At 39.5% G+C, this 11,540-nt stretch overlaps 1 protein-coding gene across 6 annotated transcripts in view; it reads left to right on the plus strand.

Moving 5' to 3' along the window:
* br (broad-complex core protein) overlaps nucleotides 1-11,540 on the plus strand; it is a 48,518-nt gene that overhangs the window by 12,183 nt on the left and 24,795 nt on the right. The gene's annotated exons all lie outside the window — the stretch shown is intronic.

Raw genomic sequence — 11,540 nt, forward strand, 5'->3', positions numbered from 1 at the left:
CGTATTATTCAGATCGTTTCAAATAAAATATTTGTAATATAGTTACGATCATCTAAGTAGAGTAAAACACTTACATCAAGAATACATCAGTTACATTACTATCATTGACATATCTCGTATTCGTATTATCGTTATTACTATGATAGGAGATTTTTGATTATAGCTAATTTTTAATCATGACTACAATCTTTGAGAGAAATACGTTTTCCAGATACATATCGAAACTATCATACTTGCTAAAAAGTTTTCCTACAAAGCAATTTTGACTTACATTGAACGAGGTATCTAAGAATCGTACACGTTGTAAAAGAGTTAAGTTGTGTTCACTCAGAGAAATTTCTTCTCGAGACACCTTGCCTGCTAATTTTTTTTTTTTTTTTTTTTTTTTTCGTCTTTTCTCTGCAATCGAGGTAATTGAATGACGAGCGTAGAGTTACGTGGGCAGAGCGACGCCTTTGAGCTAACGACAATTTTATCGACTCGCGCGAAAAATTCACACTGGCCGCAGCAGATACATTCGCTCCAACATCGAACCGCCGTTATTACCATCAGCACAATGATGTGTACGCCAACGCAATTGGTGTAAAAAGAAATGGAATGAAATGTACCGGAGTTTGGCATCACTGTGCAATATTCGTGCCGCGCCCGCGAGATCGTCACCCCGGTTTGTACGAGATGGTGCATCGTCGGGTCTAAAAGAAAGAAAGTGGATCAACGACGCGCGACGACGCGCCTTCGGCGTTTGTGTATACGTATCGCATCTGCCAGTTTCCCGATCAGGTGTTGAATGATCAGCGCCGATGCTTTGAGTGTCGTTGACATAAGTGTTGCTGATTTCTCGATAATCGATCGTTGAAGTGCTCGATTGAACGGGTTGGGCTGCGTATCGATGTGTTGTTAACGTTGTCTGTCCTCCTCATGTTAACGTTTTGCAATATAAAATCAATATACGCGGCATGATATCGTCGATACGATGCCGTGACGTTTATTCACATTCGTAGGTACGATGAAGGAAAGAAAAGAGAGAAAAAAAGGAATATACAATATGACTGTGATCGATAATGCGCCGAAAATTATGTCTCGCAACTTTGATTTTCGGTATTTTCCCTGATCTTGCGTATACATATTTATTGTAAAAGAGGATGTGATAGGTCTAATTATTTTCTTTTTTCTGTACTTGCAAAACGATGTACTCTTAACCATCCGGAGCTGACGTTAAATTTTGTAACTTTGTTGACACTAGATCTGTAAAGCTCCGATCTGCATAGACACAAAACGCAGGTCGCAGGTGAAATGTATTTCAGATTGTAATAAGTCGCAGACCGCAATACGTAAGAAAGTTGAAGTTCACTCAACTTCCTGCGTCTTGCATTCTACAATCTATTATAATTAAAATATACGTTAGATTAGTTTCTAGTTTGGACCTGCAACTCGCGTTCTGCCTGTGATATACATCGGGCTTAAGATCTATTTAATTTATACTGATTAAAAAGTATTAATTAATTTGAAGGAACCAAAATGACGTAACTACATTGGGAAAATTTTCTGGTTGAACATGAACGGACCAGAAAATTCTAATCATAGCAGTCAGATTCTGGTTATCTCAACTAGAATTATAACAGATCAATCAGAAAATTTTAATTTGTTCATTTTTAGCCAGAGAAAATTCCAATAAACCAGACTCTTTCCAGTGTATGAAAAAAATGTGTGTTTGTGCGTGCGCGCGCGCGCGCGCGCGCGTGTGTGTGTGTGTGTGTGTGTGTGTGAATATTAAGTTTTTTTAATAACAATAATTCAAAAAAAGGAATACAATATGACTGCGCTCGATAATGCGCCGAAAATTACGTCTCGCAACTTTGATTTTCAGTATTTTCCCTAATCTTTCGTATACATATATTGTACAAGAGGATGTGATAGGTCTAATCATTTTCTTTTTTCTGTACTTGCAAAGCGATGTACTCTTAACCATCCGGAGCTGACGTTAAATTTTGTAACTTTGTTGACCAGATCTGTAAAGCCTCGATCTACATAGACACAAAACGAAGGTCGCAGGTGAAATGTATTTCAGATTATAATAGGTCGCAGACCGCAATACGTAAGAAAGTTGAACTTTACCCAACTTCCTGCGTCTTGCGTTCTGCATTCTATAATCTATTATAATTAAAATATACGTTAGATTAGTTTCTTCTGCGTCTTATGCACATCGGTCTTAAGATCTATTTAATTTATATTGAAAAGGTATTCATTAATTTGAAGAAACCAAAATGGCGTAATTGGGAAAAATTTCTGGTTGAAAATTAACGAACCAGAAGATTCTAATCATATCAGTCAGATTCTGATTATCTCAACTAGAATTATAGAATTATAATAGATCAACCAGAAAAATATTTTTAATTTATCTATTTTCAACCAGACTTTCCAGTGTATGGAAAAGATGTGTGTGTGTGTGTGTGTGTGTGAATACTAAGTTTTTTTTAATAACAATGATTCAAATTTATAGATATAACGTGTACATATAACATGAAAGAATATAATTGGATAGATTTAATAGACGACCATCAATTCCTCTGCAGGGACATAATTGAATGGGTTCAATAGACCCTATCGTCAACTCCGGAGGGTTAACAATGAAATTATCTATAACTATTATAAACGAAATTATCTTTAATTAAACGAAAAATGGAAAAAGAGACACGAGAGAGAATTAGGATGCCAAGTTATAGTGTTATCATATTACAAATTTTAACTACTAAAACATTAGACGAGGAAATCATTAAACGAGAGTGCCCATAACGATCTATATCGAGAATCACCGCACTACCGACGTGTGTCGAGAGACGGAGCTGGCTGCTTACGTCGACGTAACGGCGCGATTACATCGTTTAAGGTGATAGGAGTCACCCTCTCCACTAATGGTGAATAATTACGGGAACGAAGAACGACGTACTTGAGCGTGCGTGACCTTCCACAAGATTTCGGCAGCCGTATTGAATGCGCGCTCGCGCGTGTTTGCGTGCAAGTGTGCGTGTGCCGTGAAACCACGCGTCCGCCGGGAAAAGAATGAGAAATATATTCGATCGATCGCGCGCGTATGCGTGTGTATATGGCGTATGTGCGCGTAGGCTTTTCACGGTTTCGGCCAAGTCTCAGCTGGCAAGAATGTTCGCCGAACAATCGTCATCGGCCGTGATAAGAAACCGTGGTAGGCTGGTCAACGCATTTTTTTTTTATCAGAGAGACTGCGATATCCTTCGTTGCTAGTATCTGTCTTTGGGGAGGGAAGAAACTATAGAGGGAGAAGAAAACTTTGGCAAATTTGTGACAATCAGCCGATCGGCTGGTTGGTCGGTCGATCGATTGTGTAAATTCAGGTGCGGCCACGCATTGTCGATTAATATTTGAACGGCTGGCTTATACTAGGTTAGTACTGAAAAAGTTTATCGCCAGAGACTGTGGAGCAGGGAAAAAGAGAGAGAGAGAGAGAGGGAGGGAGGGGGAGGGGAGGAGGGGGAGGAAGAGGATTGGAGACCACGTCGATAAGGCTGCAGATGTTATCCGCGAAATTCAAGGTCCCTCTATCTCTGACGAGAACGAACGTGGCCAACTAAACATTGGCCTAACTAAAAATACGATGACCTTGGTACGCCACTCACGTTCCTGCCACTCACTCTCCACGAATCATTAGATACATTAAATTATATCTCGCCAGTTAGCGCACCAACCGAAAGGCAATCCGCGATGGCACTCTTTGGACTGATAGGTCTCTTTTTTTTTCCAGTTGTATTTTCTTTCCTTTGCTAATTTCGGTAAAGAATGTCTTGCCATGCAGCCACCGCGCTCGCTGTTGACCGACAGAATTTATGTCGCTTGGAGAGAGAAAGAGAGAGAAAGGGGGGGGGGAGAGAGAGAGAGAGAGAGAGAGAGAGAGAGAGAGAGAGAGAGAGAGAGAGATCTTAGATTCAAAAATATTTATAACACTTATAAGGGTTTCAAGAGTATTAGCAATCTCTTCGGTGCGAAGGTTATACGAGTACACTTTCGAAAACATGCGCTACGTTTGCTAATTATGCGTGTTGTATAATTTAATATTCGTTTGGAATATTTCAAAATGTCTTGCGGACATATATTAATTTTGACAGTATTCAATAAATTATTTGTCATTATGTGACAACTCCGCGTCTTCTAATCCCATTTATCACCGGTTGACTGCAGTCATTTCGTATTCTCTGTCGGGAAGGATTTAACGGATTAAATGTGAGTTTGTAGATAAGCCAGTAGATTCTTCGAAACTGATGTAATTTTTGGTAGACGATGCTTGTTGCTAAGTAAACGCTAAGCGCGACGGAGTCTTAATAGCGGAACAAATGATAATGACGCGATCTTGGCATTGTTTCAAAAGCTAAACACGATATCTGTGGTGAACTTGATTCTTTTTCACTGAAAAAAAAGTGCGATAATAATCAAGCCTAGATGATAATTAGGCTGTATTCGATTTGAACGCTTTCAGCTCTTCTATTCTTATTTTATGTTTAATGAATGATAAAGATAGGATGATAAGTGCTAAAACATGTGAGTGATAAAAACTGAACGCAGCTTTTACATTTTTGAAATAATTTCAATCTAATGTGTTTGATATTAATATAATCAAATTTAACTAAACGCTAATTTTTTCAACTTTATTATATACTTTTGTAATTATTACTGCATTGGCTATGTTACTATTATCATATTTACTGATATGGCATTAATTTTTGCGACCTCCTCACGATATACATCAGATAACGCGAATACCGCCGCGCCGGTATGTCAACTTTGAACCTTTATATGATCAGCAATGATTTGTGTAAAAAAAAAAAAAAAAATAAAACAGATCCTTTAGTATTTTGTCATTTGGAAAATTGTTGTTGTTCTAACTCGATCAGACACAACTAGAGAAAATTAGAAAATGTCAATTTTTTTATTTATTCCTATCACTTTTTCAAAAATTTCTATCGACTCTCGAGCTAATCTCTATTTTTTATGCATGTGCTTCGTAGAGAGTTTTGAATAGCACAACTCAGCACAATTCGCAAAATTCGACACGTTCGCAATTACACGGGTTTGAAGTTATTCATTCCTAAAAATTAATCTTTACAAAATTTGAAAAGTATGAGGCCAATAAAAAAAAATTCTTTTTTCTTTTTTTAAATGCTTCATGCTATTGAGTTACGGTTTGCGGGATAAATCGGCATAAACGCAGCACAATACAATATAATTAAGAAAAAAAATAGAAAATTCGAAAAGTGCGGGGTCAACTTTACACGCATAAATCTCTCGAGTCCAATTTTGACATGAAAAAAACAATTTTTTAATCGAATCTTAAGCGTCGGTGGACGACTGTCCGATTCCAAGGATTTGCGTGTGTTTGGAATGAAAAGTAAAATATATTAACTTCCAAAATAGCAACCATTCAAGGAACATGACTAAAAAGTCAGTTACAAAAGTTTGGAGAGGGGGCGTCGGATTTGCGCGTGCATTTTTTTGCTTGATTTTCTCTCTTGCGGCCGTGTATTCTCGTCTCTCTTGCGAACACTCAATTTATTTCTCGAAAATGCATTTAAACCGACATATAACATATTGGCCTTGCGGTGTTCCGATTATTTTTCCTTCTTTTCGGTATTCGACAGCGCTCTTTCGTAGAGAGGTGCAGATAGGTGGTAATCTGTCGCGAAGTTTAGTGCGGCACAAAAATATCGATTGCGAGGTTGAATTCGAAGCGTGGTTTATCTTCTTTCTGCGTTTGTGTATCGGGCCGCGTGACGAAATCCCGATGCAACTAAATAAATATTTGTTCTATCGCTTTTTAGCTCCCCAATGTGAGAAAGAGATAGAAAGGAACGTATTTTTACTTTTTTTTTTTCTTTTTTTCAGATAGCTCAATGCTCCTTATCAATAATCTTAAAGAACGCTCTCGCATTTCAGATGCGACTTTTTCGTTTCCAAGGATATAATGAACAGAAACGCATATAAATTCACAAGGTGAACCACCGCTTCTTCGAGGCACTACGTTTTTACTTTTTGATTTATATTTTTTAACTCGTAAGAGAAAACAATTTTTTATTTTTTTTACAGCCCGAAATGAATACGTGTTCTTGGAATTAATTAAAGCATTTTTGTTATTAGTTTTAGAAGCTTTACAATTTTTAACTGTACAAAAAATTGTAACACTTGAATTTAACGTAAATATAATTAGCCTATAAATAAAATAAAATGGAAAACTAAGATTGTGAAACAAAATTATTTTAAATCATTATTTAAAAATTGGGGAAAACGTCCCAGCAATTAGAACTCGTATATTTCTATTGATAAGAAAAGTGATTACTCCATTAATTTTTTTTCTTTTAAGTAAAATCTTTAATAGAGCATATTTTTTAAATAATTTTAAAATATACTTATTACAAAAATCTCACAAAAGCTCATTTACATGTATATTCAAAACAAGAATTTATTTTCTTTTGAAGAGTATTATAAAATTGATCGAAGAAGCGACTTTATGTAATAAGCAAATTGAATTTATTTTCATTTGATAATGAAATATGAAATATTAAATCTTGATAAAATATTAAACTTACTAGGATATATAATTTTGATTCAATGAATTGCTTCGAATTTACGATAGATTTGCGAACATATATAGAAACTTTTGAAAGGTTTTGAAAAAAGTATTTAATTATTATTTGTATAGAGTATTTTTCGAGTTATCCAAGAAACCTTTCGGCGTTAGAATTCCCCTTCCCCCCGGATTGAATTTAGAATTCATTTCAAAATCACCGTCATCAGCTTCATTAATCTTGTTTCCAATTGTTCTTTACATGATTTCGCAGTCTAGAATACACCGCGCGTACACGTGGCTATTTTGCTGAATTCCAAACGTGTATCGGATATCATGACAAAGCGTTAGTCAGCACCAGCTTTTCCTCCCTTTTTTTTTTTAATCTTTCTCGTCATCGCTCATACGATGCGTTCGCCTTTTAAACTCGTTGCCAATTCGAGGAAGAATTTCGGTTGTTGCGTAATGTCCGAAAGTCACAGAGAGAGGCAACGCGAAGCCCCGGATGTCGCCATCTATCGAGGTCGCGAATAAATGGCACGCGAAGTTTTGTCAACTTTTGCCGGGATGACATGAGTCTCTTGTTCATACTGGTCTGTTTATTCGATACCACAGCGCGGCTTCTCTCTCTCTCTCTCTCTCTTTCTCTAATATACCTCGTCCCTCTCCATACTATCTCCTCCCTCCACCCTTTTGCCCAACCCATCAGCCACCATCGTTTCGTTGCTGTTTCGGTAGTCGCGATCATGCTGATGCACAGTGGTTCTCATTTTTTTTTTGCACTCGCCTATAAATCTTCCCGTTCGTTCATCCCGCTACGTGTAATACACATGCGTCACGTGTGGTAAAAATGCAGCCCGTTCGTCGTTTTCTTCTTCCTTTTCTTAACGTGACAACGCCGGAAATGGAATCGTGCGTAACACACGTCGACATTGATAACGGAGACTTTCTATGTAACTTGGTTCACAAATGATTTACAAGTGACGCGCTATTGTTTGTATGTTATGCATAATTAATGCCAATAACCGTTTCACGGTGCAGCAAACGACGCGCGAACGTTTGACACTTAAAATTATAGAATTGCGCGTGAAAAAGTCACCAAAAAAAATAACGTGCCAAAAATCCAATTTTTATTTTTTTTGACGAGTTTCGATGATTTCGGTCGATACGCGTTATCGAATAATTGAGTTATCGTCCGATTTAATCCCTTTCAAACATATTTATATTTCAATATTTCAAATATATACATATACAGGAACGCGCGTAAGATTGATTGACAGATTTATGACTTGTTAATTCTGGAAACGTCGGAAATTTCATATTTCGTGTTTTCTGCTAATAGATTTTCTCAATAGATTTTTACAATATAAATATTAAAATGATTTAAATTCTCGAAATCATACGTGGCAACGTATAATTCTCCCCTCCCCCTCCCCCTCTCCCCCTCCCCTCCCCCCCCCCCCGAGATGTTAACAGATTTAAAGTAATCCGGAAAAGAATCGCGCCCCGATTTACGATACACCGAGAGATCTATTCGTTGGTTCTCGTCGAGACGGAGGACACTTGGCGAGTTCACAGGGATGTTCTATCGGCGCGAGTTTCACGGTCCACGTGACCGTCGAGACGCCGCGTGCCGCGAGAGAGCCCGGATTAGGGAACCCCTGCTGCGCGGCATTAACGGTACGTATTCTCGGATGGACGCGCGGCGCGGCGCCCGCCAAGGCCAAACGAAAGTTCGCTCCGAAACCAAATCCGACGGAATTTTTTATCTGTAGTACGTACTTATCGGGGACGCCCAGGTCTAGCTGCTTGTTTTCGCTCGCGCTATTATCGATGATGAACTTGAGGTGACCTCGAAAACTGCGCAACAGCGTAGGCGAGGTGGCGGCGGCGCGGGGGAGGGGAGGGGCAGGAGGAGGGGGAGGAGGGGGAGGAGGAGGACGTGACAAGTCGGCGGAGAGAATTCGAGAGACGAGCAGTTAGAGAAATGGCGAGACAAAAAAAATTCGCAGAGGCGGAGAGGAGGCGAGGGGGGAGGAGGAAGGCAAGTGATAGAAAGAGAAAGAGAGTGAGAACAGACGGAGAGAGAGGGGAAGGGGGCAGGGGGCACTACGATTGTACTTTCGCTGTGCAACGTACGTCACCGTGGCCCATTCGTTCTTTCGAACGAGTCTTCGAAACAAAGCTGTTCCCTTTTCCTCATAGGAAATAATCGTCGATTATTAGGATACGACATCGATCACAATAATCGCGATACGAAAGAGTAACGTCATGCTGTAGTAGACGAAGATATGAGGCATGGATGATTATGTCTACATAGACTTTCCTTGATTGTTATCGATGATTATCTATTCGGATACGCGCGTTCTTTTATCTGAGATTCTTGCTGGGGATATGCTCGGAAATATATGTACATGCAAGCGATATGATCTACTAGACGTCACGGGTTACGATGACCTTCTCTTTCGTCATTAATATCGCTAATGTCTAGTCGAAAGTAATATAACCGGAACGACCGGAGAATAAAGAACGTGTAATATCGTCGAGTAATTGTTAATTCTCACTTAATAATATATATATATATATATATATATATATTTAACCAATATATGTAATACCGTTTTAACGATTCTATAACCGGATTGTTTATCGTTAAAAAAAAATATTGCAATATCGCTATTACTCGGTTGACCTCCGCGTTGCTCCGAATTTGAACGACCGCGCGTGCGTTATTACCGAAATGATAGAATTTAATGAGACGTTTATGTAACTGAATGCACCTTAAATCGCTTCCACGCACTTTTCGAAATCCCTCTCTCTCTCTCTCTCTCTCTCTCTCTTTTTCTCTTTCTCGTGTATAATCTGAAGGAGATTAGCGCGGAGAGGCGGAGAGCAAGAAGTGCAACTGGCTTATATCGCGAGCCGCTGTTTGCGCCTGTTAGAGAAGCCAACGAGTGCTCCTTGCTAAGAATAGCGACGTACAATCTACATGAGAAAACTTCTCGAGTCGCTTTGTGCGATGTCTCTTGCGCGTCGTAAAACACGTGCTCTCTCCGTTGTCTGAACGAGTTTGGCAGAGAATATGCGGCCGCTGTGCGTACACAACTCGGGCATCCTCCCTTCGTTTTCTCGGGCGAGCGTAGAGAAAAGGGGGTTGCTTGTCTATCGGCATAATGCTTACCTATTGCGGAACGCCCATCCCTTCCGTTCGCTGGGGGTACGGATATTATTGTGCAGAGCGCGAGAACGGGTTACTTCTCTCATAGGTTTTTATGATATTCTCGAACGCGCGTTTTATGCAAGTTGAGACGACGGAAAAAAAAAGAGAGAGAGAGAGAGAGGGGAAAAAAAGAGCGTTTCGTACATACGTGTAGTTTAAGTATAACGTTCTCTTTTTCGAAAATTATACGTAGTTATGTAATGGTTACGGTTGAAAAAAAAAAAAGAAAAAACAACAGTTACGTTTTACATCAGTAGATAACAGAATTAAATTAAATGCAGAACAGCAAATCTCGTTCGAGATGACATTCAGATCAAATCTGTACTCGTCGCATCATCGTATCCAGTCGTACTCAGCGGCAACCGTTAATACCGTATTTATGTAAATTGCCAAATATTCAACGGCACGCGCGGGGCTAATCTAAAATTCTCAATCGTGTTGTAGATTTTCTCCCCGATGTTTCACAACGCGACGTTCTAGACTCGTTTTACCTGGAGCGGAGCATCCTATCGATCGTAGCTGCTCGCTCTTTCTCTCTCCGCTCTTAGAGTCAACATCAGTCATAATACAGTGTAACGGCATACAGGGGTTATTAAGAATAATACACATCATATATATATATATGTGTGTGTGTGTGTGTGTGTGTGTGTGTGTGTGTGTGTGTGTGTGTGTGTGTGTGTGTGTGTGTGTGTGTGTGTGTGCGTGTATATCTTCTCGGTGTTGTACCACGCGCGCGAGGAGGAACACGCTTCGGGGTGAATGCGGGGGTTCGGGAGGCTGGGCAGGCGGTCGCGGTGGTGCACGGTGGCAGGATCACGAGGGGCGCGAAACACGAAGAGGAAGGGCAAAGTAGAGAAGCGGAGGACTGATGTGGGGTAGCGTTGCCACGGGTAACCGGCTGGGTAAAATCCCGCAAAGAAGCGTTCGCGAACTCTGCCGTGCTTCTGTCGACGACGATCGTTGTCATCCTAACGATATGCTTCACCTGATGAATGTTACGGTGTCAAAAATAACGTCCACCATCTCTCGCGTGTCATCTCTCGTTGGACTCGATTCTCGTTAAAGGTCGGTTGTATAAACAATCCGTTCTCTTAGTAGTTCGATTGCTGTTGTAGAATGTCCGAATTAGCGAAACTTGAATTTAATTCTATACGTTTTTATCCCTGCTGTTAAACAATAGCCGAAGGAAAAATCATCTATTTGGAATTGTTGTATTAATCCTTAATACTGTTTCCATGGCAAAATCATGGAATTAAAATAAATGACGAGTAAAAGCGTCCCGCCCGCGGGCGATGATATGTAAAGTCAACCCTTCGCGTTATTCATTTTACAATTGCGTCGATATATTGCGTTGGATTTCGTTTATAATTGTCCATATTTGCTTTTCCTTGTCTAGTCTTTTAACTCCATAATTCCGCCGTCAGGAGCAGAATTTCAAATTTCAATATGACATATTCTAATGACATTTTCTTTCCCGTTGCATTACAAATATGATAGGAGTCTAATTTTAAATAACGTTAAATAAATTGAATAGATTGAATAGACTGTATGCCAATTCAAGAACAGATCCAGTTTGAATCTTTCTCAAGTCAATTGTGGTTTAGATTTACTCACTCTTCGCGCGCTGTCTCGTAACGATAAGACGTCGCTCTCATTTGTTCGTCGACTTTACGCTAAGAATACAACCGTTAGACATTATCAATTTTAGTAACAGCGTTTCAATTCACTTCT

Source organism: Acromyrmex echinatior, chromosome 5 (genome assembly GCF_024713525.1).
Source record: "Acromyrmex echinatior isolate Ae372 chromosome 5, ASM2471352v2, whole genome shotgun sequence".
In the NCBI taxonomy this organism is placed as follows: Eukaryota; Metazoa; Arthropoda; class Insecta; order Hymenoptera; family Formicidae; genus Acromyrmex; species Acromyrmex echinatior.